At 36.1% G+C, this 27,946-nt stretch overlaps 1 protein-coding gene across 5 annotated transcripts in view; it reads right to left on the bottom strand.

Moving 5' to 3' along the window:
- Positions 1 to 27,946, bottom strand: part of LOC150102365 (mitotic checkpoint serine/threonine-protein kinase BUB1 beta-like) — a 386,807-nt gene that overhangs the window by 299,353 nt on the left and 59,508 nt on the right. The window lies entirely within an intron of this gene.

The raw sequence follows: 27,946 nt of genomic DNA, 5'->3' as shown, positions 1-27,946 counted from the left end.
CATGGTCTACTAGTCTCAACTTGACAAAATAATGGTAATAAGCCTACTGATTAGGCTTATTATGTACAGGGAGGAAGAACTGCTGACATCCACATCACGTTGAAGAACATAAGAAATACCTTTGGTGCCATGAGTACAGCAAGCTGGGATTGACAGACCATGTTGTCCTGGACAACCTTTTGCACAAGATCAGATGGGGAAAAAACTAAAGTGCTACACAGAAATCACTAAGAGTCACTGTTTTTGAACTCAGCAGTAGCTTGAAAACATTCCATAAACTTCAACAAGTATGACTGCATCAATTTAGCAAAAATTGGAAATAGTCTTTAAGATCAAATTAATATTTGATAACCTCTCTTTAGTTCTAAAGTGTTGTCAGTTACAATTTTAAACTGTTTCCATTATTAACTTTGTTACTGATTGAGTAATGTAAAAAACTGTGTTCTGAAAATGCTGGATATTAAAACCAGCAAATAAGTAAATAAATATATTAATTATTGTCTTGTGAATTAAAACTGTTATATAACTGAACAGGACTTTGTGGCAGCCCCTGCCAAAAGCTTTGAAAATATCAAGTGCAACCACTTAATAATCTTAAGTGGCTGTAGTGGCATTCCCATTACTTTGAAGAGAATGAGGCAAGAAATTGGACAGTAGTTTGATGGTACAGATTTGCTACTAATTCTTGAGATTGATTTGAACATAGATCAATTTCTAGGCTTTGGGGATAGAAGAATGCTACCATCATTTAAAATGGAAGCAGTCATGGATAATATCAGAAATAGTTCTAGCTATTAAAAAAAAAAAAGCTTCACTGCTATTGTAATGCAGGTTGAGGTTTTGGTAAGAACTGAAAATGACTTCTTACAATCTGAAGAAGCTTGTTGGACTTCAAAATTTTGTATCACCACAGTTTAGTAAAAAAAAAAAAATATATATATATATATATATATATTATGATCTTTTCTCATAAATTGGTGGAAAAATAAACACTGCTTACTAAATGTGGGCAGAGAACATGAATGCTGAAAAATCAAGGTGAAGTAGGAGTATGGTATAAACAAGAAGGAATATATATTAGATGTTGCATACAGACTGCATGGGAATGAAGCTAAATATTGAAGGACATTTGGGTACTGTATGTCCTTTACAGGGGGAGGAAAAAAAACTGCATTTAAATTATATTACAAATAAGAAAGTAAAAGTAAATATTGCACATCTTTACTTTTTTTACTTTACTGTTTACTACCTCAGTATGATAGGACAGAATTGAGAAGGGCCATGATTGTCAAAGAGAAGATTGTATAGGAGGAATGGTATGCAGTGTGTTTTATTATAGGTGTGTGGAGTGAATTTGATGGACAAGAAGACCTGTATTAGCCTGGACTACACTTGAATGGCTTTGGAGTTCGATGCTTGGAAGAGCGTTGTTCACTGAGAGTCTGGAAGTGCAAAACAAGGGAAACTAGAGATATTAGGGAGAAAGCAATCGAGCATGTGTCTAGCCATGCAGCAATCATTGTGAAGAGCTGGGTACAGTTTCCCAGGTTTTGAATCTGAATGGGCAGGTAGTGACATTGTTTAAGGGTAACTGAACCCAAGATAATGCTGAAATGCATGAATGAACACGGATGTCCAAAATATCAGAAATAAAAGAGGAGTTTTTTGGCACAAGTCAGCTTGACTTAGCTAAAAATTATTGGCATCAGTAAGACCTGGTTGTCAGAGAATGATGTAGTTCTCTTCAACCTTTTGGTTCTGTCCACTGCTGGACGAAGGTTTCCCCCCATGGTTTTCCAGACCACTCACAGTTTTCTGCCTCTCCCATCCATCTCACTCCTGCAATTTGTTCCAGTTCATCCCTCCACCTTCTTCGCAGTCTTCCTATTTGTCTTGCTCCATCCAATGGTCTCCACTCTGTTGTTTTTCTAGTCCATCTCCTGTCACTGCATCTGGCAATATGACCAGCCCATTTCCACTTAGCCTGTTTAATATATTTTACAATATCCATGACACTTGTTTGAGATCTTATCCAGGTATTTGTTTTCCTATCTCTTAATGTTATTTTTAACATACTTCTCTCCATGCAATGTTGTGTTGTTCTTAGCTTTTTGTTTAGGGCTTCTGTTAAAGTCCATGTTTCTCCTCTGTATGTTAGGACAGGAAGTATGCACTGGTCGAAAGCTTTCCTTTTTAGACTCATAGGGATGTCACTTCTGAATATCTCTCTCATTTTCCCCATAAGCCATCCAGCTAAGGTGAATTCTTCGTTCAATCTCTTTTCTTTGGCAATCCTCAAAGGATAATAATTGGCCCAAATATACATATAAAGTAACTTTTCTATTTCATGGCTTCAACTTTAACAGTTCTATGGTTTATGTATTTATTCATCATGATTTTTGTTTTTTTTCTGTTTATTTTTAATCCAATTACTCTAGAGGCTTCATTTAGCTGATTTAGCCTTTCTTCCAGATCTTCAAGATTATCTGCTATTAGAACATCATCTGAAAATTTCAGATGATGCAGCCTTTCTCCATTTATGTTTATTCCTTTTGTTTCCCAATCAAGGCTTCTAAAGACTTGTAGTGCAGCTGTAAATAATTTGGGACATATGGTGTCACCTTGCCAGATGCCTTTTTGTATTGGAAACTTTACACTGTTTTTATATAATTTAATTACAGAAGGCATTATTGTAAATATGTTTTAGTGTTTCAATATATGGTTTCTCAGTTCCCTGGGTTTACAGCTGATGGTAGGAAAGTGACAGAAGTAGAAGAAATAATTCAGTTAGTAAGTGATCACATTGCAAGGTATATCAATCTAGGTGATGAGGTGGCAACTGATGTGAGAATTGAGGTAGATGAACTGGATGTACCCAGTATTTTGAAAAACATCAATTCATACAGCAGCAGCAACAATGAATTCATATGCTACAAGAATGTGCAAAACTCAACATGTTGAATTTTCAGTCAAGAAAGAGTTTATATGGAACTACAAAGCTGGCAATTATGATAAACACAGGAGGCAACTTGGAGCAGTGCCATGGCATAAGAAGCTACATGGAATGAATGTAGTTACAGGGATTAGAATGCAACAGATAATATTTTCAGAGAAGACAGAAGAAATAGGGCAGGAGGAGGGGTATTATTAATGATAGCTAAAGAACTTCAACCAACAAAAGTAGAAGTTAAGGAAGATTGTAGATTTGAAGGAAATGGTTCATTGGAGGCTGCAGGATGTGAAATAGAAGCCAATAAGACAAAATATATTATTGGTTGCTGCTATAGACATTTGATTCCAAAAGATGTGGATGACATGCATAGGCGGATTTAGTACAATGAGTACAGGCCAAGCAAGGAAGAAAGGGCACATGGCAAAATGAAAATGCAATTTATACAGTTACTTATGGAATAATTAACTGAAACAGCATATGATGGAGGGGGACAAGAGGTTTGAGTGTTGGATCTGGTAATAGCATCAGAAGATCTGTAACTACAGTAGCAGCTCTACTTCTAATCATGAAAAGTAACGTGCAGTCTAGTCCTGGGAGGTTGCTCAACATGTTGAATTTTCAGTCAAGAAAGGGTTTATATGGAACTACAAAGCTGGCAATTATGACAAACACAGGAGGCAACTCTGAGCAGTGCCGAGGCATAAGAAGCTACATGGAATGGATGTCATTAGTACATGGGAAGCAGTCTGATTGTTCAAGTGAGTTCCAGGTATGCAGTATCAGACTGCATACCTGGATCAAGAGGATAAACCAAGTAGGGATAAAGTGGATTAGTAATATGAAGCAGTAGCAGCAAAAAAAGAAGAATTGTGAAAGGAATATAAGCAAAAAAAGTGATCAACATGCTCATGAGCAATATAAAGCAAGAAAGGTAACAAGTATGGTAAGGAAAGCTAAATCAGACTTTGAAAGGAAATTGGCTAAGCTTGGCAAAGTAAATTCAAAAGTTTTCTTGCTACTTAACCAGTAAGAGAAAGAATGGTTATGGAGAGATAACTTTGCTCAGTGCTGATGGTAGGAAAGCAACAGAAGTAGAAGAAATAATTCAGTTAGTAAATGATCACATTTCAAGGGTATATCAAACTAGGTGATGGGATTGCAATTACTGATGTGAGAATTGAGATAGATGATCTGCATGTACCCAGAATTTTGACAAATGTCAATGAATACAGCAGCGGGCCAGGACAGTATGTAAGCTCATGTGCTACAAGAATATGCAAGTGAACTGGCAGTGCCTCTGACAAAGTTTTTTAATCTAAATATCAGCTCTGACAAGGTTTCTGATAGTTCCATTACATAAAGGTGGCTTCAAGACAGAAGTATCAAATTACAGACCAATTAGTATCTCTAGAGTAGTGTTAAAATATTGGAAAATTTGGTTAAAAGTAAAATTCAGGAATGGGTGGATAGGAATATGATACTCTACAGGGAGCAGCATAGCTTTGTAAATGTGAGGTGCTGCTGCAGTAAATTATATCTAATAATAAGGTGACAGTGGAACTGGATAAAGGAAACAGCTGTACAATGATACTGGTGGACATGGCAAACACATTTTACAGAACACCACATGTCACTTATGTTGGAGAAAATGGGAATGGATATGAGCTTGGCAGCATGGATAGGGAAGTGGCTGTTAGAGAGTGGTATATGGTGGGGTGGAATCAAGGTGAATGAGGGTGATTAGTTGAGCACCCAAGGTTTTGTACCAGGACCACTACTCTCTAATTTGTACATTAATTATATAGCAGACGATTTGAGGGGGGGATTCAGTTGTTTGCTGATGATGCAAAATTAGGAAGGTGCAATAGTTGATAAAGGTGGAGAGATCTTGCACGATGATTTAAATAAATTGGCAGTGAGGGCATAGAACAATGGTTGTCAATTTAATGTTGTAAAACAGAAGGTAATGCACTTTGGGATGAAAGGATTACATACCGAGGGTACTAAATTACATGAAATTGATGATCTGGGGTGATGGTGGATAGATTTGAAATTTAGAGGACATATTGCAAGAGTTGACAAAATAGCTCAGAGGATTACTTGGATGTTGAATAACATTGACAAGTCAGGATAGGAAAGTTATTCTCCCCTCTTTATAAGACTATGATTCGGCCACATGTTGACTACTATGCACAGATTTGGTCACTTGCATTTCTAGGGAGGCTGGAAGGTAGTGGAAATGATTCAGACAAGTGACCAAGCTCATGACAGGGCGGAATGTTCAACGTGAAGATAGATTGAAAGTGCATGGATTGCTAACAGGTGGAGCAGAGGGGATATGATAGAAACTTATAAGTTACTAAAGAGATTCTATAAACTTGACACCAAAGAATTTTTTCAATACCTGAGTAGAGAGAAAACAAGGGGTCACACTTGGAAGATGTCTAAGAGTGAGGTTAGTAAGGGTGTGTATATATTGTTGGCTCTTTACTTGAAGAGTGGTGAATGAGTGGAATGAATTACCAGGATCAGTTATGAATGTCCTAACAGTGAATGAGTTTAAGAAGATGTATGATAGGTATTGTGTTAACAGATAATGTGGATCTCCACAATGAATCTTGAGTCTATGGAGTACCCATATTAATAATATATGGGCACTTCCATGATATCAAATCCCTCAGAGTAGACAAACCTAACCTTTATATACACAATACCAACCATTCCTCTTAAACTCATTCACTGTTAGTACATTCACAACTATTCCTGGTAATCTATTCCACTCATTCACCACTTGCAAAGCAAAAATGCTAGTCCACATACTTAATAACTATACTCTTATGTAATTTCCAGGGGTGATTCCTAATTCTCTCAACATGTATTCAAAATTTCTTTTGTGTCAATCTTCTAGAAACCCTCCAATAACTTAGAGTTTCTATCATGTTCCCTCTTTTTCACTTAACTAAACTGTGATCTGTACACTTTCAAGCCATCCTCATAGGGAGCATTCCACAGACCTATCACCAGCTTGGTGACTCATCTCTGAATCCTCTCCAATACCTCCTTATTCCCAAGAAACATAATTGACCAAATCTGTGCACAGTATTCAAGATGTAGCCAAATCATAGTCATATAAAGAGAGATAACATCTCTATCTTTACTTAGGGGTTCTAACACCCAAACAATCCTTTGAGCTATTTTGCTAACTTTTATCACATGCCCAATGAACTTCAATTCTGTCCACCATTACCTCCGAAGTCCCTAGCCTCATTAATTTCCTGCAATCCAGTACCAATGTGCTACACAGTATGTAACCTTTTCAACCTGAAGCACATAACCTTACATTTTGCAACACTGAACTGACAACTGTTATCCTCTGTGTATAATTCAATTTATTTATATCATCCTGCAAGATAACTACAGCACGTTTATCAACTATTGCCATCCCATTTTTGTATCATTAGCAAACAACTGAATATCCCCACTTAAATCATTCCCTATATCATTAATATACAAATTCAAGAGTAACAGCCCTACTACAGATCTCTGAGGCACTACTAGTCATCCTTTTTCTCCAAGATTACATTCCACTTGATATACTCTGGTGTCTGTCAACCATCACTGTCTGATAAGTGCCACCAGTTTCATAGCTCATCCCTACTGGCTCCAACCTTTGTAATATATTTTCAGTTCAGTATTTTGTCAAATGCCTTTGCAAAGTTCAGCAGTATCATGGTGTAGCCATTTCACTTATCTAATTCTGTTGTTGCTATTATAAAGTATAAACGATTAAGGCAGGACATGCTGCCTATCATTGAGTATTGTATTCCTATCTCCCAACTGCTGAATTTTACCTTTAACAGACTTTTTCAATACTTTAAAAATGACTGGAGCCACCTTTATATAATGGATATCTTACTCTGTTTCTACTCTCTTGGTAAATTGCCAAAGCTGACGTATACGAAACAACTTCGTCAGAGGCATTGCCAATTCTCTTGCACACTGGCATAACACATGGGCTGATGTACCATCTAGTCCCACTGCTATATTCACATTGATATTTTTCAATATGCTGGAATATTTCCATGTGGATATTTCAAAAATACCCACATGGAAGATACATTCTTGCAAACTGATCAATTGGCAACAACTATTTTCTCTGCTTCTATCTCCTTCCTACTATCAGCATTGATTAAAAGGTATCCTTCCATGATCATTCTTCTTACTACATATGAAAAAAAAACCTCTTTTGGATTTACTTTAGCCTGTTTGGCTAATATTCTTTCATAATCTGATTTGACCTATATTACTATGTTGTTAGTCACCTTTCTTGCATGCACTTTGTACAGCTCATGAGAATAATGATCAAATTTTTTGTATTTCCTCCACAAGGTTTTCTTTTGCAACTCCTGCTTTATATTTACTCATCCACTTCCACTTGGTTAATCCTCTAACTGTAGGTATGCAGCCTGATACTGCTTCTCTCAAACAATCACCAACCACTTCCCATGCAGCTTCTTGAGCAATGGCACTGCTTAAGTTTGTCATAATTACAAGCTTTATTTGTTCTACATTTCACCTCTACATAAATCCTTTGTTGACAGAATTTAAGATTTTTAGCAACCTCCAAGAACAAGACCACATGGATACTTTCCTCAATTGGAGGCAGTATCTACCTTGGTCATGGACACATCTTCTGATGCTATTACCAGACTACCATGATTTAATGTAGTTTAGTTGGACATGAAGCTGAAACCCAAGTTACAGGGAGGAAAACCCTGCCACCCCAGCCTGATCCACGACTTGCCACTTTTTTTTCTCTTCAGGTAATTATCCATCGACTATTTAGACTTACGTGCTGGCTTGAACATATTATGGGATTTAAAGGAATAAATAAAGCACACATATAAATAATAAAACATGTTTAATTATTCGTACATTTCACCTCAGTCACTGTCAGGGGAAACAATATTAAAATTGCAAAAACACAATTTGCACAAGCAATAAGTGGAAATGATTACTGAAAGTCTCAAACCTTATGAAAGGCATCCTCTATAGGTACTATAAATTAAAGATACTAAGAAATTATATACTTGGTTTAATTCTTTTCCAAGTGTAAGCAAACAAAGTTTGCACCTTAAATATAATCACGACTAGGACAACTCGTATATAGAAGCTAAGGACTTCACATCACTTATCTTAGAATCCCATAATGCAAAACACATATCCTTACAAGTATGTATAACGCTCTGCATTATGGGAAGGGTCACTACCAAGACCGGTTTCAACCTTTATTGAGGTCTCGTTGGTGGGTGTCAGACCCAGAGGTGATACTAAGGTTTCATCTCTGGGTCTGACATAATGACTTCTGCATTACAATTGAAGTAATTCAGAAGTCATTTTCATATACGAGTTGCCAAAAGGTGTTACACCTTATTATTAAAATACTCTGGATTAGAGATAGTTGTTGGAAGTTTTTCCACTTGGTTATACTATAAATTAAAGATGCCTGATGAGACCTCAATAAAGGTCTAAACTGGTCTGGGTAGTAGCCCTTCTCATAATGCATAGCATTATACTTATTCATAAGGGTATGTTCTTTGCATTATGGGATACTAAGGCAACTGATATACGAGTTGCCAAAAGGTGTTACACCTTATTATTAAAATACTCTGGATTAGAGATAGTTGTTGGAAGTTTTTCCACTTGGTTATACTATAAATTAAAGATGCCTGATGAGACCTCAATAAAGGTCTAAACTGGTCTGGGTAGTAGCCCTTCTCATAATGCATAGCATTATACTTATTCATAAGGGTATGTTCTTTGCATTATGGGATACTAAGGCAACTGATATAAAGTCATTAGTCTCTATATACAAGTTGCCCAGTCATGAAGTTACTTCATGCACAAACTTGGTTTCCTAACACTTGGATAAAGGATGAAACCAAGAATATAATTTCTTGGCATCTTTAATTTATAGTATAACCAAGTGAAAAAAAAAAACCTTTCATATCACTGAATGATGTGAAGTCATTAGCTTCTTCTTAGCTTCTTTAGTGATGTGAAGTCATTAGCTTATATATATGAGTTGCCCTAGTCCTGATTATATTTCAGGTGCAAAATTTGTTTGTTTACACTTGGAAAAGGATTAAACCAAGTATATAATTTCTTGGTATCTTTAATTTATAGTATAACCAAGAGGAAAAACTTCCAACCTCTACAGGTACTGTTGGCTAGCCTTACTGTGTTTGTAGGAGGCCTAAGAATTAGTTTCCCAAATCTTGGGAAGTTCAATACAACCATATTTTATTAAGATTGTTTGTTTTTTATTATTATTATTCTGCTAATTTAAAAAAAAAAGTCTTTCAAAACTGTATTTTTTATGGTGAAGCATAGTTTTTTTTTTTTGTTTTTTTTTCATTTGATTCTTTTGCAAGGTATCCAAGGCATGGTCAGCAAGCCCTGACTGACTATTTTTGACAGATGTTTTATGCTCTTCTAGGCAAATGTTAGATCTCCTAGTTTGACCATAGTAAGATAGGCTACAGAAATGAGGAACTTTATAAACACCTAGAACTGACAGAGAAGGTAGAAGATCCTTGGAAGAGCAAATGAGGGTAGCTAGCTTTAGATAAGGTTTGAATGCTGTGCAAAGATTGTACTTTTTCTTTTTTTTTTTTTTTTATTTATGTTCTGGCTATTTTTTTCTAAGGTACCATGGATGTAAGGAACAATGATAGCATTACTATAGTCAGCATGTTGAGAGGAATGCAAGAATAATTTATTGATCTTTTTGGCACTGGACAGGAAAGTCTCGTGAATAATCACGCAGTAAAAATCAGCAGAAAAATCCGCCTCAGTAGAACAGATTGGAAACTATTAAAGGTTTTGATAACACCATATTGTTGAGTGTGGAAATGATGGGAAAGTTTATGTATGTATCTGCCTATCTAGGTGGGTTGTCTGTAAACTGAGAAAGAAAGGGTGCCATCAGGAAGAGGTGTAATTAAAGTATCTAGAAAGGACAGGCTATTATTTTCTTTTTTCAATAGTGAACTGGATTCTAGGTTGCTGTCTGTTGAGATGGAGGAGGAAAGAGTAATGTGTCTGAGCCATGTGGCCAAATATAGAACACATTAATGTATCTTAGCCAGATAAAAGATTTGAGAATAGCAGTATCAAGAGCATGTTTATCAAATTGCTCCATATAATAATTGGCTGGAGGGGGGGGGGGAAGAGCTATGGATATACCCTCAATCTGTTTAAAAATAGTATCTTTCTAAGTGAAGTAGCCAGAATGAATGGTAAAATTAAAAAGATCAACAATCTCCAAAGAGAAAACATTTTAGTAAATTTAAAATTTCAGAAAGAGGAATATTGGTAAAAAGGAAGGTGACATTGAAGTGTATATTGTTATTGTCTAAAACTAAATTTTGGATTAAAGATTTGAAATGAGTGGAATTTTTAATATATGAAGAGGGTTACTAGGTTTAAGAATTTTAGGCAATCTGTATATGGAGGTGAGGGGGAACTAAACAGTTGTTTTTTTAAAAAAAAAAAAAAAAAAACTATTTCAAGGGGCCAAGATGATGTGACAATTTTAAGAAGCTTTTTAATGCTTTTTGAGAATTAGTGGGATCATGTTCCAAGTGGTTTATAGGTAGTGCAGTCTCTGAGCAACACACATTCATCTTCCAATTCTATTCATTGCATTGATGACCACAGTGGAATTACCCTTCTTGGCTCTAGTGATTATTATGCTACTGTCTTGGGAAATTTATGGAGAGAAGTTGGCTGTTAAGAGATTTCTTCTCGGCAGCAAAGCTTGAGAAAGGATTTTTGCTATGTCAAGACTGATATTGCTAGTGATGGTAGGAGTTATGTTGCAAATACCAAGTTCTATCTGTAGCATGAAGTCTAAAAACGGAACCTGATGTGGTACTACTGCAAAATTGTGTCTGAAGCTTTTTAACGAAAGGTTTACTCTTCGGCTGAGAAAAAAAAATCTACATATCTACATAGATTGTTATATTTCTTCATGTGTTTCCCCTTAATTTTTAGAAATTCTTTACATGCCAATTTACCTGATATATTACAACAATCCAAGTTCAGGATTAAGAATTAATGGTGACATTGACAGCAGATAAAGTAGCACATGTACTGCCAATCAATTAAGAGTGTGGTTAAGAAGGATGTGAGAAGAAATTTTTTTTTTTTTTACATAGAGAAGTGTCAATGAATGGAATGCATTATTAGAATATGTTGTTAATGCAGGGGACTTTAAGGATTTTAAGATCAAGTATGATAGATATGTTGTCAGTTGAATGAAGCTTCCACGATGAGTCTGCTGACTCCATGGAAGGTGTAATGATAATCCTTTCTCACAGTAAAGCAAAGCTAGCATGCTTGTAGATACAAAGAACTTTAGAAGAGTAAAATTTAATTTTCAGCTTAACACATGTTGGAATGATTCCAATGCCCTTGCACCTTTTTAAGAATGTTGGCCGGTTGAGTTCCATTGATAAATGAAGTTTCCACTTACCGTATTGTTTAGCTTTACATGCTATGCATACTCCATGTAGTATTAACAATCAACTATTTAGATTTACGTGCTGGTTTGTTTGAACTCATTATTGGGTTTAATGGAATAAATACAGCACATAAATAATTAAACAACACATTTAATCAAACTACTATATTTCATCTCAGTCACTGAGACTTCATCAGGGAAACAATACTAAAATTGCAAAAATACACACAAATTTGAACAAGCAATAAGTAGAAATGATTACCCTAAAAACCTAAATTTAGTTCTATGAGGAGTGCCTTCCATTGGTGCTCTTGGCTAGTCTTAGTGTGTTGAACAGGAAGACGTAAGAATTGAGGTTTCCCGCATTTTGCAAAATTTAATACAACCATATTTATTAAAGTCAGTTTTTTCTTTTTTTTTTAATTCTGCTGCTGGTTCTAAGAGGTCTTTCAAATTTGCATTTTTTGCAGTTTTAATGTTTCCCTGACAATGTCTCAGTGACAGATGAAATATAACAGTGATTAAACAAGTTTAATTATTTATATATGCTGTATTTATTTCATGAAATCCCATAATCAGCCAATTATCCCTTAGCAAATGCATAAATTCCACTTAGTGTGTTGCCCAATTTCCTCCTTCCAATCCATGTCCCCACAGTTGAAGTCCCCATAATTGCACAGTATGAACTCACTGTGCTATGTACTGCTGGTTTAGATCATGAGTTTCACATGATCTAACTGCTGGTTAGATCATGAGTTTCACAGAGGATGTGAATGCCATGTACTGCTGGTACATGGCATTCACATCCTCCTGTGAAACTCATGATCTATAGCAGCGATCTGTAGCTAGCTTAGGTCCTATTTGGTTCTAAGCTAGCTCCTAAGTTCTTCATAATCACCCGTCTCGTAATTCCACATTTACCCTTTCCTCACAGACATCTTCATAACTAGCCACAACATAGGTGACTACTTCATGATCACTCTCACCAAATGGAGGAAAATGCAAAACCCCACTCACAATCACATGCCAACCAAGGAAGCCTGGGCCATCATTTTCTTCATACACTTGTACCATTAAAATTTCTTTTTGAATGATACCAAACATTAAAATTTGCAAACACCCACTCAATTACACAGTCTAAAGTAAATAAAATATTACATTATGCACAAAATCAATGATTTGTATGCATATGTATAGATAGGCTTAAATGTTGCAGTTATTCACAATGGTGCTTAATATAAATGCCAAGAGAAAAAAATTCATGGAAAGGAAAAATATACAAACACCTTGTGGCACTGCAATTGGTTTCCTCCCAACAAGTCAATTTCTATATGGAACATTCTGAAAAAAACAAGCACTAAACACAGTACACAGAAACTAACAGTTTGGCTATGCTATGTAGATATGTTTGCTATTTGTCCCCATGACCTATAACACAGTAGACACATTTTTAGTGCATCTAAATAGCCATATCCAAAAATACACTTCACAATAGAAAAAGTAACAAATTGTTATCCTTTTCTATTTATAGAAAATGCCAGAGAAGGTATCTCTAAGCAATCAGCAGTAATGGCAATTAAATTTACATAAGCAATGGACTACCCTTGAAACTATCATTCTCATTCCAAATACAATAACTTTGATGGCATCTCTGCAACACTTTCAGCTAATAGCTGCAATCCTTATGAAATAGTTAAATACTTCATTGCCCTCCTGCAACCAACACAAGATGACAGCAAAGCTATTCCAATCCCATATATGAATCCCTCAGAAAATGTTGGAAAAAATAGCTAAAGTTCTCCAGAAATGTAATCACCATACTGTTATAAAACCACTCATTAAACACCTTCATCTGTTCACCTAAGGATCAACTTTATCCTTCTGCACGTCATGAAGTGTATAAAGTTTCTTGTGCCTGCAGTTTAGCCTACTTGGGACAGACTGATAGATCTATTAACATCCTTTAAGAAGATGTATAGCAAGAAAGGAATATCTATAGCAGGCATTCCCAACCCTATGCCCGCGGGCACCATAGCGCCCGTCGACCAATTTGTGTGTGCACGCCACTGTTCAACCATGTGCTGTATAGTTTGAAATAATCATGTGCACATCACGCAACAATTCATGGCATGCTATATGACGCATGCGTTAATGACACATGACGAGTATTAAAAGCATACAATGTAAAGTAGACATGCATTCAAAGTTGTTCATTATCTGTTGCTAGTTATATGTGCATAATTTTAATGGTATCCTGTACTTAAATTTTTGAAATATTTTGATTTTTAATCCTAAAATGAGTGAATCAAGTAAAAGACAACAAACTTATAATTTTAACACTGACTGGGAGGAAGCATTGTTTCGTTAATTTTAAAGATAATTGTGTTTGTTTGTTGTGCAACAGTAGCATTGCAATTCCGAAAAAAAATAATGTTCAACATCACTTCCAGACAATGCATGCTACTTTTAATACGAATTATCCACTTAAATTTGAAATAAGAAGAAAAAAAAAAAAAAAATCAACTAAAATTAAACCTGTCTGCCCAACAGCCGGTTTTCACTAGACATGTGGCAACATCTAAAAATGCCACCATTGCTTCTTTAAAAATTTCTCACATGCTCGCAAAGAAGAAAAAACTGTTCCAAAATGGCGAGTTTTTAAAAGAAGCATTTTTGACTGGTGTTGATTGTTTATTTGAGGGATTTTCTAACAAATGTGAGATTATGTCAGCAATACAAGATTTACAATTGTCAAATAACACCGTCAGAAAAAGAATACATGTAATTTCAATGGACATACAAACTCAGTTAAAAAGGGACTTGGAAATATGTAACTGGTTCTTTTTACAATTTGATAAGTCAACAGATGTATCAGACACAACACAGTTAGCAATTATGGTAAGAATGGTATTTAGTAACTTCACCGTAAAAGAAGATCTACTGAAAATATTACCCATGAAAGGACGAACAATGGGTGAATATATTTATAATACATTCAGAATATACGCCAAGTTGATAGATATGCTTTTGCACAAGCTGTCTGCGATAATTACTGATGGGGCACCAGCAATGGTTGGCAATATCAATGGATTTATTGCACTCTGCAAGAAAGATCATTCATTTCCAAACTTTATGTCCTACCACTGTATTATCCACCAGGAAGCTTTGTGCAGTAAAATACTGCTCTTTGGACATGCTATGAAAGTTGTTACAAAAATAATCAACTCCAATCGAGCAGCCCCTTTGCAGCCCCAACTTTTCAAGACTCTATAAAAATTCTATTAAGACATTGAAGATAAAGAACCTGATCTCATCCTGTATATTGAAGTATGTTGGCTCAGTAAAGGTAAAGTCCTTACAAGATTTTTAAGCTTAATTGAAGAAATAAGAAAATATCTTCATGTCAAAAATTAAAATTTTGATGAACTAAATGACTTTTGCTGGCTGTTGGATTTATGTTTTCTCACAGACATCATGGAAAAATTGAATTCTTTAAATTTGGAGTTGCAAGGAAAAGATAGACATGTTACTAAAATGATAGGCTCTGTAAACTCATTTAAAGCAAAACTGGATTTGTGGATATCACATCTGCAGATGGGAACTCCTGTTCATTTCCCAAATATGAAAAAAATGGTAGGCAATAGTGAATTTAACTTGTCACCATTTGTTAAACATCTTCAAGTGCTTAAAGAACAGTTTGAAAAGAGATTTCAGGAATTTACTATCATCAAGCCAATGATCTCCTTTTTTTATTAATCCTTTTACTTGCCAAGTAAATATAATGGAAATAGCTGCATGCATTGCAAAGTTTGTTCAAGAAAAAGTTGAAGAACTGAAGCTAGAAATTTTGGATCTTCAGAATGAGATTATGCTAAAATCCCATATAACAGATGAAAACTTCAGGAATCTAGTGGATAGAAAAAAGTTTCCATTCTTAAAAAGAGCAGCGTATAAGATAAAATCATTTATCGGTTCCACATACCTTTGCGAATCATTGTTTTCAACCATGAATATCATAATATCAAAATATAGATCATGTCTCGCTGATGAGCATCTTGATGATTGTTTAAGAACTGAAATATCATCATATTCTCCTAATTATAAAGCACTGGCCAATGAAATGCCAAAGCACTGGCCAATGCAATGCCAAAGATCACACTAACTTATATATATATTTAAATTTTTATATAATGTAAACTTTTAAGTAATAAAACATCAGATTATAATGTAAACTTTGTATGTATTCATTTAACAAGAATTCAAAAAATTTGCTTGAAAAAAATAGATGGTGCCCGTCGCCCTACTGGTATTTTAGAATGTGCTCTAGGAAACAAAAAGGTTGGGAACCCCTAATCAAGAGCATAGCCTGATCTGGATATTCCTTCACACAAGGGAAGATAGAAAGATACTGTACTGCACAAAAGTAGCTATAGATCAGAGTACTTTTAGAATCACCAGACTATGAAGTGCTCTCCTAATCCAAACAAGTATAGCTGCATTATGCCAAAGATCTAAGAGACAGTCATTCTGAGACCAAATACAGCCAACTTCTCCAAATTAACTTTATGGTTATCCAGTCTCTAGAGGACACGCTGTTAGGAAATCAGTACTTTTCAGGTAAAATTTTAATTGTTTCTACAACTTTAGTTGAATGCTGTGTGCTTGCCAGTTACAATTCGTGCTCTGACAATGCCTGGTAGAAAACCAGCAAAATATTAGCATTTTCAATAAGTTATATTTTTCGCTTTATGTTGTTTATAGTTTCAAGCACTGTCTGTTATGAATAACTGTATACATGGTTAATAGCTGATACTAGGATTCATGCCATAATTAAGATCATGCTGCTCTGCTGCAACTCAGCCCACGTTAGCAATGCAAATTGTCAAGTTATAATTGTGGTATTGTTTCACCAATTAAAACACACTGAGGATACCCATAAAAAGCAAAACAATAAGCAAAAAAGTGTCTGCGCAGTTAGGCGAGTGGCTATGTGCTTTTGCAACCATTTGTCTGGGAAAGGAGTGTCCTGGGTTCGATTCTCGTTGCTGACGTGAAGAGCTTAAGGATCTTTCTCAGCCATAGCCAAGTTAGCCAGTCTTGGGCATGGACAGCAGGGTTTTTCCCCCAGTTTATCTGGGGTTTTTCCTCCTGCAAGCGGGCAAACTGGCCCCCAAACACACATGGATTACAGTCAGGAAGACCTAAATCCCAAACATAGGTCTGATTTGTCAGCTATGTCAGTCCAAAGCCAGAATAAAATTTCAGGGGATTGAGATAGTGCCGTACTTCCCAGTAAAAGGGGCCTCACAGCCATTATATCATCATACACTATAAATAAACAAAAACTTTATTAATAAAATTGATTTAAGTAATCCATTTTTTAGATGCATTTCACAAAACACACACACACACCCATTGTATGTATAGAAATTATTCTAGGACAAGTTTTAAATATTAATTGGAACATAAAAAAAACTTGTCAAGCCATCTCAAGTTAGTTTTAATCACACCATTTACAAGGGGGGGGGGGGGTATCATACAGGCACATTTTGCAATCAAAATGTGCCTATATGATATATTAGAGTAACTTTACTCTGGCTTGATTAAAATGAAATTTCGAATATAACACACATAAGATGCCCACATGGCACAATCCCAATTTCTATCAAATCATTTTTATTGGAAAAAAGATTTAAAGTAACATGAATCCACTGCACAAGATATATGAACAGGAATTGAATGAAATCTAATATTTAGGATCTCCATTAAAATTTCTGAAATCATTTTGATTGCACCATTTCTAGTGCAAATCAAATAAATCAAAATTATGCTTTCTTTTAGTGTTGTACGGTGATCAGCATTCATTTTAGAAATTATGGACTTTACAACTGTGTTATAAATAACTTTTAATTTCCCGACAAATTAAAAGACCTTCATATTAAGATCATCATCTGGAGTATATACAAATATACAAGGACAAGCTGAAGTACATTTCACACAGTAAGCTACAGAAACAATGATTTGATCACCGATTATTCCACTGGCATGACCTCTAATGAAAGAGGAAAAAAATACATATAAAATTACAAATGAATTATTTAGAAACTACATCAGAGCTAAATTCTCTTTAAGATAACATGAGAGAAACATTCTTTCTTATAGTAACAATGATGTCCCATTTTTAACATTACAATTGTTATATTAGATTTAGGATTCTGGATTATCTACAGTCCTGTTTATAGTTAACTCTTAAGGGAGACAGGTTCCGTGGGTAGAATATATGCCATCCATATGCTTGGGATTTTTAGACCATCATTATTGTTCAGATTGGGGTGATTGATAAGAATCTCACAGGCTTCCTTCAATTTGCATTCATATCATGTTTTGGTGTGATGTAAACAACTGGTGCTTTTCCAGTCAATTCTATGTAAAGTGTTCAGGACATGATAAGAAGAGCCAGCTTCACCATAGTTATTATATTTAATGTGTCTTTTACGATCCTTTTGTCTGATAGGAATTATGCATCCTGTTTCTATGTACGGAGGCTGTTCAATAAGTTATAAGACTATATTTATACAGAAAACAGATTACCTTTAATCTTCATCATTTACATGGTCTTTTTCAAAGTAACTACTGTCAGACGCGATGCATTTGTCCCAACGTTGCATCCACTTCTTAAACACATGTGAAAGTTCGTTTTTTGAGAGTTCTTTCAAAACCGCCTCTGCAGCTTTTACACATGCTTTGTTGCTTTCGAAAAGACGACTTCTTAGTGGTTTCTTGAGCTGAGGAAACAGCCAGAAATCGCATGGTGCAAGATCAGGACTGTATGGAAGGTGTGGTAGGATATTTATATTGTTCTTCTGCAAAACGTCCACTACACCACCAGCAACATGTGGCCTTGCATTATCGTGGTGCAATAAGAAGCCATTCTTCAGCAATGGACGCTTCCTTTTGATGTGCTGTACCATTGTCCGTAAAACATCCGCATAGTATGAGCCGTTTACAGTATTCCCGGGTTCTACAGCGTGTTGGTAAACAATGCCTTTGTAGTCAAAAAAACATTATGGTCATAACTTTACCAGCCGATTTTACAGTTTTTGCTTTCTTGGGAGTAGGCGAAGATGGATGCTTCCATTCACTGCTTTGTTGTTTCATTGTAGGGTCATAGTGATACAACCAAGCTTCATCTGCTGTAATGATGTGTTTTAAGAAGTTGTCGCCTTCTTGTTCCAGTCTTTCTTTCCATCCTGTGCGCACATCCACTCGATGCTGCATTTGCTCCGGTGTCAAGAGTTTGGGAATCCATCGGGCACAAACACGTTTCAGTCCCAAATGTTCAGCCTTGACTGAGTGAGCACTTCCCACAGAAATATTGAGGACAACATGCATCTGGCGTACTGTAATTCTGCGATCCTCCTTGATGATAATCGCTGCTGTGTTGATCATTGTCTCTGTGATGGACGTTGAAGGTCTTCCCTCACATTCAAGATCTTCCACATTTTGCCTTACTTCCTTAAAAGTTTTATGCCAGTGAAAAACACTTGCCCTCAACACTGCATCATCGTAGAAAGCTTCACGTATCATGTTAAAAGTGTCCGATGCTGATTTTTGCAAACACACACAAAATTTAATCGCATAACGCTGTTCTAAGGACGCTTCTGTTTTGACGACTGGTCGCGGCTCGTAGGCGCATCGAAACAAGATTGCATTTAGAAACGTGACATCTCGCACATCAGCCCGTATACGCCATCTATCAACCTCTTTTGTTAATACAGACAGCAACATTTCTTTATTCCACAGAAATTAATATTGTGATGAGTGGTTTTGCGACAGCAAAATTAGTCTTATTACTTATTGAACAGCCCTCGTATATGGTAGATTACAGGTGCAATAAATACAGTATACTCCAGGGTGAGCCAGGGAAGGGAGTGGGTCTTTGTATGAGTTGAGTAAGCTTTTTAGTTTTGCAAGAGGTTTAAAGGTGGCTTTGAGGTTGGTATTCTGTTTATTTGATCTGATGTCCCTTTAATGTAAGGAATGGTTATAATTTTATTGTGGTCTGGTTTATCTTTGTTTTTTTTTAAGGTCTTGTAGAGAATTTTGTTAATAGTGTTTTGGCTGTAACCATTTTTGAGAAAATTGCTGATAACTTTAAATTTTTCTTTCAGTACTTGTTCATTGGAGCAGATCTTAAAAAGGCATGTTTTTTAGAGTATTAATGACACCTAGTTTTTGTGTTGGGTGTTGGTAGAAGTTTATGTGTATATATTGGCCAGTATGTGTCAGTTTCTGGTAAACAGTGAAGGAAAGACTGCCAGATGGAAGGCATGTGACAAGTGTATCTAGAAATGGAAGTATGTTCTCTTTTTCAACCTCAGTTGTGAACTGTATGCATTTGTGTTGTTTTTTTTAGGTGGCTAAGGAAAGTGTCTAGCGGCCATGGGCCAGCTCACAAAAACATCATCAATGTATCTAAGCCAGACTTGGGGTTATAAAGGAGAGGAATCTAGAGCATGTTGCTCAAAATGTTCCATATAAAAGTTAGCAATGGGGGGGGGAGATAATGGCGAGCCCATGACTGTGCCTTTTTTTTTTTTTAGGTGAAAAGCGTTTTGCCATACAAAACAACCAGAACATAATACATGAGCAAAGAGTACCATGATATCTGGAGGGAATTTGTTCTGTAAAAGAAGGATGGTGTTGTTGATTGGGACATTCGTAAAGAGGACAGAGAAATCAAAACTGACTAATAAATCATCTTTTTCTAATGTAATGTCTTTGATGAAGGGTTGTGTGTTTCTGATATAGCAGGGGGAATGACCAACCAACTCCTTGAGTGTTGCCGCTAATTTCTTGGCTAGGTGATAATTCAAGCTGTCTATACTTTTGACTATCGGCCGGAGTGGTGCGTTTTGTGTATCTTTGGTAGACTGTAAATTCTCGGGGAACGAGCATAGTGCGGAAGTAATTTTTTGACTATCTTCGAGCCAGGTAGTAATTGATTTAAGTAGTTTCTCTGTTTTCTTTTTTATTCTATTGGTTGGGTCGTAGTTAACAAGTTGGTATGTACTACTGTCCAAGACTAGCAGATTCATTTTTTCTAAATAAGTGGTTCAGTTTAGATTATCGGTGGCCCTTCCTTTATCGGCTCTAGTTATTACGATGTTCGGATTCGATTTTAATGATTTCACAGCTGTTAATTCGTGTTTCGTTAATTTGCTTGTTATTGTTTTCTTAGGATTTATATTTAAAATGTTGGCAGTTTCTAAACCTATTTTATCTCCTATGTTATTTGGGATGAATCTTAAGCCTCTTTCAATATTACATATAAAATCCAGTTTGTTCATCGATCTGGGTGATTTTAGTGTAAAGAGAGTTCATCTTTGTTTAAGGCGTGGTTGGATAGGTTAACTACATTACTGTTAGCTGCAGGCAATTGGAGGCTCCTGTTTCTTGCTTCTGGTTGGTTGTTAACGTTCACTGTGAAGAAATTCGAATATGTCCGTTGGTTTTGATGATCTTTTAGTCTATGAAATTTGGATATGAGATTTTCTTTCTTAGTTTGAAGGATATGGTTCGCCATGTTGTCCGTAATCTTTTCAAGGATAACTTCGAGGTAAAGTTCAGATTTTAAATTTTGTTAATTTGCTTGTTATTGTTTTCTTAGGATTTATATTTAAAATGTTGGCAGTTTCTAAACCTATTTTATCTCCTATGTTATTTGGGATGAATCTTAAGCCTCTTTCAATATTACATATAAAATCCAGTTTGTTCATCGATCTGGGTGATTTTAGTGTAAAGAGAGTTCATCTTTGTTTAAGGCGTGGTTGGATAGGTTAACTACATTACTGTTAGCTGCAGGCAATTGGAGGCTCCTGTTTCTTGCTTCTGGTTGGTTGTTAACGTTCACTGTGAAGAAATTCGAATATGTCCGTTGGTTTTGATGATCTTTTAGTCTATGAAATTTGGATATGAGATTTTCTTTCTTAGTTTGAAGGATATGGTTCGCCATGTTGTCCGTAATCTTTTCAAGGATAACTTCGAGGTAAAGTTCAGATTTTAAATTTTGTACCTGGTTTTGAGTAACAGCCAAGTTTTTTCTCGAAATCATTAAAATCGAAACCGAACATTGTAATAAGTAGAGCCGATAAAGGAAGTGCCACCGTTATTCTAAACCGAACCACTTATTTAGAAAAAATGAATCTGCTAGTCTCAGACAATAGTATATACCAACTTGTTAACTACGACCCAACCAATAGAATAAAAAAGGAAACAGAGAAACTACTTAAATCAATTACTACATGGCCCGAAGATACGGTCAAAAAATTACTTCTGCACTATGCTTGTTCCCCAAGAATTTATAGTCTACTAAAGATACACAAACAAAACACGCCACTCTGGACAACAGTCGAAGGTATAGACAGCTCGAATTATCACCTAGCCAAGAAATTAGCAACACTCAAGTAGTTGGTAGGTCATTATATGACCTACCAACTACCCCCTCCTATATCAGAAACACACAACACAACACTTCATAAACATAATCAAAGACATTACATTAGAAAAAGATGATTTATTAGTCAGTTTTGAGGGTCTCTGCCCTCTTTATCAATGTCCCAATCAATGACACAATCCTTTTACAGAACAAATTCCCTCCAGATATCATGGTGCTCTTTGCGCATGTATTACGTTCTGGTTATTTTGTATAGCAAAACGCTTTCTACCTACAAAAAGAAGGCAAAGCCATGGCTCATCATTATCCCTCCCATTGCTAACTTTTATATGGAACATTTTGAGCAACATGCTCTAGATTCTTCTAATTTAAAACCCAAAGTCTGGCTTAGATACGTTGACGATGTTATCGCGATCTGTCCCAATGGCTGCCAGACACTAGACACTTTTCTTAGCCACCTAAACAAACAACACAAATGCATACAGTTCACAACTGAGATTAAAAAACAGAACACACTTCAATTTCTAGATACACTTGTCACGTCTTCCATCTGGCAGCCTTTCTTTCACTGTTTACCAGAAACCGACACATACTGGCCAACATATACACAAACTTCTACCACCAACCAACACAAAAACTAGGTGTCATTAATACTCTAAAAAACATGCCTTTTTAAGATCTGTTTCAATGAACAAGCTCTGAAAAATGAATTTAAAGTTATCACCAATACTTTTCTCGAAAATGGTTATAGCCAAAACACTTAACAAAATTCTCTACAAGACCTCAATAAAAAACAAAGATAAACCAGACTACAATAAAACTATAACCATTCCTTACATTAAAGGGACATCAGATAAAATAAACAGAATACTACAGAAATACAACCTCAAAGCCACCTTTAAACCTCCTGCAAAATTAAAAAGCTTAATTTTTAATTTTGACTCACTCCCTCCGCTGGCCCACCCTGGAGTATACCGTATTTATTGCACCTGTAATCTAACATATATAGGGAAACAGGATGCATAATTCCTATCAGACAAAAGAAACATAAATGACATTAAATATAATAACTATGGTGAAGCTGGCCTTTCTGTTCATGCCCAGAACACTTTACATAGAATTGACTGGAAAAGCACTAATTGTTTACATCACACCAAAACATGGTATGAAAGCAAACTGAAGGAAGCCTGTGAGATTCTTATCAACCAACTCCAATCTGAACAATGATGGTCTAAAATTCCCATGCATATGGAAGGCACATATTCTACCCATGGAACCTATCTCCCTAGGAGTTAACTATAAACAGGACTGTAGATAATCATCATCATTAAATTCCTGCCATATGTACCCTCAAGGGGTGTACAGGATATGATAGTACTACATGAAAAAATTACATCATTACTAACTTCCTATCTACAATTTTCCTCCAAATCAGTCTGTTACTTGTCAAGACTCCAACATTATCAGATCTTATATTTCTATCGTCTAAGGCACTTTGTACCATATCAATCCACCTATATCTTGGTGTTCCTCAGGACGTTTTCCTGCCAACCTGGCAGAGAACACTTGTTTTGCTAATCTTTTCACTCCCATTCTATTTAAGTGACCATACCACCTGAGATTAGCTCTGCTAACGCATTCCTGGATGCGAACAATGTCAAGTTCTTTCCTAATATCCTCGTTTTTAATATGATATTGCTATTGATGCCATCTGTTCACGCCTCTAATCTTTCTCAGGACTCTCATATCTGCAGTCTCTAGTCTTTGGTCAAGTGTTTTACTTCTGACCCAGCTCTCAGATCCATAAGTTAAAACTGGTTTGAACACTGTCTTCTATACAGCTAATTTAGTGTTCTGACTAATTTCTCTCTTATTCCATATGAATTAATTCAATCGACTTCCCACCATACCAGCTTTGCTGATTCTGTTGTCTATTTCTATATTTAATTTACCATCTTCAGTAAAAATCGTGCCTAAGTAGATGAAATGTTTTACTTGTTCCACAGGTTCTCCATTCACAACACAGTTGACATTTTCAATGATTCTGCCTATTTTCATTGTCTTTGTCTTTTTATTGCTGACCTTCATACCATATCTATTACAACAGCTTTCAATTTAATCAGAAAATCTTGCAGACTTGTAGCGGATTTATTTAGAAGTATAACATCATCCGCATAAAGCAAAGAGCTGACATTAACATCTCCAATTTTGATATCATGTTTAATACCACTTTCCTTCGTAATGCGATCCATATAGATAATAAATAACAGAGGGGATAATGTGCATCCTTGTCTCACACCAGATTTAACATTAAACCATCTTCCTGTACTTCCTTCAATTCTAACTGCTGACTTACAACTCAAATAAAGACCAAGTATTGCTTGATATAATGCCCCATTGACACCATATAACTGCAGCGTATTGAATAGCTTCTCTCTTGGCACTTTGTCATATGCCTTTTCCAAATCGACAAAACTTAAATACAGATCTTTGTTATATTCCCATGCTTTCTCGACTATTCGTAAAGTGAAGATCTGATCCTGACAGCCTCTATTTGGCCTAATTTGGCCTCAACCGTTTCTCAAGTATACTTGCACAGATCTTGCCAGGAGCACTCAGTAGGGAAATACCTCTGTAATTCTCACATTCAGTTTTATTTCCCTTTTTATATATGGGTACTATGAGAGCTCTACTCCAATCATCGGGAATTCGTCCCTCAGTCCAGGCTTTCTGAACTATGCAGGGCAGCCACTGTAAGACTTTTATACCACCATGCTTCAGCATTTCTGGTCGAATATCATCTACTCCTGCTGCCTATCCACATTTCAAACCTTTGATGGCTTTTTCTACTTCAAGTATGAATATGTCTGGTCAGTGTTTTTTACCACTGTGCTGTCATCACTGCTTGTTTCATTTAGCAGTTTTTCAAAGTAATTACTCCATACTTCAAGGATATCTTTTTCTCCTGTTTTCATGTCACCTTTATCATCTCTAACTCCTTTTACAGCACTCTTTCCTCCATTCCTAAGCTTCTTCAACAACCTCCAGAATATTTTGCCACCTTCTTGATATTTATTTTCTATATCCTTGCCAAAGTCCTCCCATGACTTTTGTTTAGCTAGTTTTACACAGTGTTTAGTATTCTTGCATTTGTCTCTATATTCTCTAAGAGCACAAGCAGACTTATTTGGCACGAACTTTTGATATGCTTTCTTCTTTTCCTTCACTGCCTCTTTAACTTCCTGTGTCCACCATGGAGTTCTGATTTTTTTTATCCTTGCAGACAACCTCACCACATGCCTCTCTGGCAGAATCAATCAATGTTTTCTTCAGAGTTTGCCGCTGAATCTCCAAGGTTTGATTCCTGTTCTCAAACTCTTTCATTTTTTCTTCAATAATCTTTGTGTATTTTAGTCTACAGTTCACATCTGAGAGCTGCTCAACTTTTATTCGCTTTAAAACTTTCTTACATGTTATTCTTTTCAATATGAAATTCAGTTTTATCCTGCTCAAGACTAAATAGTGAGCACTTCCAATTTCAAATCCTCTGTACACTCTGGTGTCCTGCACCAGGGAGAAAACATCACTATCAAGAATAACATAGTCAATGAAACTTTTCTTATTCCTAGCCTCTTCTCTCCATATGAATTTGTGCACATTTTTATGTTGGAACATGGTGTTAGTAATAACCAGTCCATGTCCTGAGCAGAAATCCAACAAGTATTTGCCATTATTATTAGCTTTGCTCTTTTCTCCAAATTTTCCCAAAATATTTTTGTATGTCACACAATCATTTCCTACTCTGCTATTTAGATCCCCAAATACCAACTTTTCCTTTTTCATTGTATCAGTTGCTTTTTCTAAAGCATCAAAAAATTCCTCCACTTCTACCTTAGTAGAACCTTCTGTGGGACCATAGGCACAAATAAGTCTCATTGTCCAGTTTCCCATTCTCATATTTGCCCACATTACTCTACTTGAGACTGACTGCCATTCAAGAAGATTAGCCTCGTATTTTGTGTTGAATACTATGGCTACTCCTTTTCCTTGATTGTCATTGCCTGAATATAACATTTTGTATTTATTGCTCAGAAAGATCTCACCAGTTTTGGTCTTTTTTGTTTCAGTCACCCCTATTATGTCGATCTGGTACTTATCTAATTCCTCAGCTAGCTCCATTTCTTTGCCATTCAGGCTTCTTACGTTGATAGTACCGATCTTTAACTCTGGTGATGTTGAGTTGGGGTGTGTTTTCAGATTTGTTCCAGTAGCTGACTTTTCGCTGTTCGCCCTGGTTCCCTGGCGAAAACAACGGGGGCTTTGTTTAATCGGGTGACGCCCCAGCCGGAATGAAATTTTGTCATGTTGTACCATCATTTTTTATTTTGGATTAACCAATAAGAATATAAACGTGTGGACAGACTTATGTGTTCGTCGAACATGTTGTTTATTATTTTAACGGTATAATAGAACACAGAAACTAAGTAAATAATTAATTTATTAACTTGATGCTGATATTTTGCTGGTATTATAACCAGCATCTTCAGAGCACAAAAACACTTTGTCACAATACGCGAGACTAAAACAACATGGTGTACATTAACAAAATTGTAGCAGCAACACAAAGACTAGAGTCCCGATTTTGGCGCCCTCTATCTGAAAAAAAAAAAAAAAAAAAAAAAAAAAAAAAAAAAAAAAAAACGCTATCATATATTGCTAGAGTCCTAGAAAAGTGCTAGTTTTTCCTTAATATGACTGTCTCCCAGATCTTCGGCAAGTTAATACAGCCATATTTGTTGAGATTTGGGGTGTGTTTTATTGCTTCTGTCGCCTCTAAGAACAATCTCTCTGATTTATATGGGTTTCTGTGTAGTACTTTTGTGTTTTTCCAGTTGATTCTGTGTGCAGGGGTATCCAGAGCATGGTCTGCTAGGCCCGACTTCCCATAATGATATTTCCGGACGTATCGTTTATGTTCGCTGATGCGGATATTGACAGTTCTTCCTGTTTGACCGTAGTAGGCTTGATTGCATGAGCAGGGTACTTGGTAGACTCCTGGATGTGATAAAGGAGGAATGCTGTCCTTGGGTGAGCGGATGAGGGTGGCTAATTTGCTACATGGTCTGAATGTAGTGCGTAGTTTATGTTTAATGAGAATTCTTGAGATCTTTTCGGATGTGCCTTTAATGTAAGGGATGGTGACTGTTTTGTTGTAGTTCTCTGTGGTGGATGGTGGGAGGGGTTTCTTAGGAGTGTTTAGTATTTTGTTTATTTTTTGTGGATTGTAGCCGTTGGCCAAGAAGGTGTGGCGTAAGTGAGTCAGTTCAGCAGTAAGAGCCTTGTCATTTGAACAGATTGCTCTCGCTCTATGGGTTAGCATTTTTAATATGCCATATTGTTGAGAAGGATGATGGTGTGATTGTTTGTGTAAGTATCTGCCTGTATGTGTGGGTTTTCTGAAAATTGAAAATGATAAGGAACCATCTGGGAGACGTGTGATGAGTGTATCCAGGAAGGGCAGACAGTTGTTGGCTTCCGGTTCCATAGTGAAGTGGATTTTTGGGTGTTGGCTATTTAAATGTGCTAAGAATGTTTTCAATGTCTCAGGGCCATGTGGCCAAATGGCAAGCACATCATCAACATAGCGTAGCCAAAGTGTTGGTTTGAGAGTGGCTGTATTGATTGCTTGTTTTTCCAGGTGTTCTATGTAAAAGTTGGCTAGGGGGGGAGAAAGGGGGGAGCCCATGGCTGTCCCATCAATTTGTTTGTATATTTTCCCTTTCCATGTGAAATATCCTGCATGTATAGTGAATTTGAATAGTTCAAATATATCAGGGGGGAAGTGTGACTTCAGTAGATTGAGGGTTTCTATTAGTGGTACATTTGTGAATAGTGAAGTGATGTCAAAGCTTACTATTAAGTCTGAGCTTTTTTTTTTTTCAGATAGAGGGCGCCAAAATCAGGACTCTAGTCTTTGTGTTGCTGCTACAATTTTGTTAATGTACACCAT

This window comes from Typopeltis vanoorti, chromosome 10 (genome assembly GCF_054136105.1).
Source record: "Typopeltis vanoorti isolate ZY-2024b chromosome 10, IOZ_Tvanoo_1.0, whole genome shotgun sequence".
Lineage (NCBI taxonomy): Eukaryota > Metazoa > Arthropoda > Arachnida > Uropygi > Thelyphonidae > Typopeltis > Typopeltis vanoorti.
This window is presented reverse-complemented; position numbering and strand designations above follow the sequence as displayed.